General features: G+C 46.0%; 1 pseudogene; it reads left to right on the forward strand.

Annotated features, from left to right (window-relative positions):
- The window catches only part of LOC137659728 (nephrin-like), a 40,525-nt pseudogene extending 39,538 nt beyond the window's left edge, over positions 1 to 987 (forward strand).
- The last annotated feature ends 2,147 nt before the right edge of the window (positions 988 to 3,134 follow it).

The following is a 3,134-nucleotide window of genomic DNA, read 5'->3' on the forward strand; positions in this document are numbered from 1 at the left end:
TACAAGGCTTGTTACACCCCTGCATCAACTCCAGGAATTACGACGGATGAAGAGGACAAAACTGGAAGTTCAGACACTGTGTCCTCTCCTTCCCATTATCAGGTGAGATTTTCTCTATCTTTAAAGAAAAGCATCAGTGTTTTATTACTTTTAGGAATTTGATTCAGCAACAATCTCCTTATTATCTCCGCTCTCTTTGCTCTAATTCATTGACTTCATATCTATAAAGTGGCTTGCTCTCTTATATTTATGAGACAGAGTATATCACTTTTATTAGAAAACTTCCACACCGCCAGTGTCCATTACTGTACCTTTTGACCCATAGATTCATTATTTACTTTTAATTACCATACATAGACATTTCACTTTTAAAACTAAAAAGGAAGTTGAAAAATTATCATGATGAATTATGTATCAATAGCTAAACTAAATAGCAGAGGCAAACATTTATACTTAAAAGTAATTAAAAATACGTGCAAACCGGTCATTTACATTGAAAAATTATTTGAATTCATGGGATGAATTGCTAGTAACAATTGGTTTGCGCACATTTATTCCAAATAGATGGCGTGCCAGGCCTCGCAGAGGAGAGATGAAGAAGGAAAAGAAGAAGAGGAGGAAGCAACTCTGACCGCTCATCATATCAATCCAGGGATGCCAGCGTCTCTTAAACCTCCAGACAATCCTACACTAGCCGGGTCCTCTTTAGAAAAAATAGCTCCTGCCAGTAGTCTTTGTAGGAATTACAACAGTGCCTTATTGAATGGAGGCTTGAGCATGCAGAGAGGCAGGTCTTCAACACCAAAGCCTGAAACTATTTGTAACGAGAACTTGAAAGAAACTATAGTTGAGTGGACCCAGGAAGCCACACAGCATTTAGATGACAACATTAGCCGAAGAATGAAGGTTTCGGGTCACCAGCCCGACATCCCGGATGTGTGTCCCAAGACCTACGTGGGCAACTCAGTGCCCTCACTTAGTTTATAGTACTGTATGTAACTACACACTCACCCTGGAATTAATCGTCCCAATTAAAACCACTGTTCCTCGCAGAGTTAAACAGTAGGGTTAACAACGCGACCCACTGCTACCACAGATCTCTTTAGTTCCTCTACTTGCTTCGCATAGTGGCGAAAGAACACTCTGGAAGACTTCCAGCCAGTGTATGAACGGAGATGTTCAAAATCCATACAATTAAAGAAATTTAAGGATGAGGCAACTTTCCTCGGATCGTGACCTGCTGGTGTACTGTCAGGATCCGCTCTGCGAATAAAATATGTCATTTTCGCTCTGAGTTGATTCAGAGATAAATTTGAGCCTGATGTTTCTCCCCTGAATAGTTGACCACCCTTGAAGTCTGAAGTTCTACGAAGATAGACCTTTAGGCATTCTACTGGACATAGAGATGCATCTTGTTTCAGAGGGCAGATTCTCCAGGGACTCCACCTGTTGGTGGGTAACTCATTCTTGGCGAGAAACGTAGGATCCGGAAACAGGTTCAGTTCTCCCCCATCCAGGAACTGAACACGACCTGCCTCTCTCGAGAGGGCTACAATTTCACTAACCCTGGCCCCGGACGCGAGTGCAAATAGGAAAATAACTTTTTGTGTCAAATCCTTTAACGCACACTCCTCATTGCTCAACAGAGAAGCGAAATGAAGAACTTTGTCTAAAGACCATGAAATGGGCTTTGGAGGTGCTGAAGGGCTGAGCCTAGCGCAGGCTTTCGGAACTTTATTAAAGATCTCGTTACCTAGGTCGACCTGGAAGGCATATAGAATGGGTCTTGTCAAAGCAGACTTACACGCCGAAACCGTGTTAGCTGCCAACCCTTGACCATGGAGGTGGATGAAGAAAGATAAGCAGAAGTCTGTCGAGATCTCCTGCGGATTCTTCGCCTTGACAAAGGCCACCCATTTTCTCCAAGATGACTCATATTGCCTTCTAGTGGATTCGCACTTATATTCCTCCAGGAAGTCTATGCTGGCTTTCGAAATCCCGAAACGCTTTCTCACCGCTAGGGAGAGAAAATCATGAGCTGCAGGGTCCGGGTTTTCTGTAATGAAGCGCAGACAGTTGACTTCTGGACTCGCTGGGTCAGAACTGGATCTGGTAGCGGTACAAACTTCAGCCGTAGTTCCAATGCCAGGGGGAACCACACGCTGTTCGGCCACTTGTGGGCCACTATTGCCGCTACCCCCCTTGAAGGATCTCAGTTTGTTGAGGACCCTCAACAGAAGGTTGTGAGGAGGGAACAGATAAATCCTGGACCATATGTTCCAGTCGAGGGACATCGCGTCCACTGCTTCCGCTAAGGGGTCCTCGTACGGGGACACGTACAGGGGCAACTTCTTGTTGTCTTTCGTCGCAAAGAGGTCTATCTGCAGTTCTGGGACTTGATTCAGAATGAAGGAGAATGATCCTGCGTCTAAGGACCATTCCAACTCTATCGGTGTGAACCTGGATAGAGCATCCGCTGTCACATTGCGGACTCCTTGAAGGTGAACTGCCGACAGGTACCACTTCTTCTTTTCCACCAATCAGAAGCTGGCCAACATCACCTGGTTGAGAGGTGGTGACCTTGATCCTTGTCGACTCAAGCATCTCACAACTACCTCGCTGTCCATCACCAACCTTATGTGGATCGAGTGACGCGGGGAGACTTTCTTTAAGGTAAGGAGCACTGCCATAGCTTCTGGAAAGTTTATGTGAAAGGTCTTGAATAGCTTGGACCAAGTCCCCTGGACTTTTTTCCGATAAGAGTGACCTCCCCATCCCTCCTTCGAGGCGTCTGAGTGAATCGTCACCGACGGGGGAGGTGGCTGAAGAAGAACCGACTTCTTTAGATGTCTGGCTTGGGACCAAGGCCTGAGAAGAGTACGTAGCCGAAGCGGAACTGGTCTTCTCAGATCTCTTCGCGCGTTTGATGCATAACTTCTCCAAACTCCGGTTGCATCCTTTAGCTGTGCTCTTAGCACTGGGTCTGTCACCGAAGCAAACTGGAGAGAGCCCAGTACCCTCTCCTGTTCGCGTCTTGATATCCTTTCGGAATCTAGAAGTCTCTTGACAGAACCCGCTATCTCCTTCCTTTTCTTCGCCGGGATGGAGAAACGGTGTGACATTAGGTACCAGTG

This window comes from Palaemon carinicauda, chromosome 20 (assembly GCF_036898095.1).
Source record: "Palaemon carinicauda isolate YSFRI2023 chromosome 20, ASM3689809v2, whole genome shotgun sequence".
NCBI classification, from domain to species: Eukaryota; Metazoa; Arthropoda; class Malacostraca; order Decapoda; family Palaemonidae; genus Palaemon; species Palaemon carinicauda.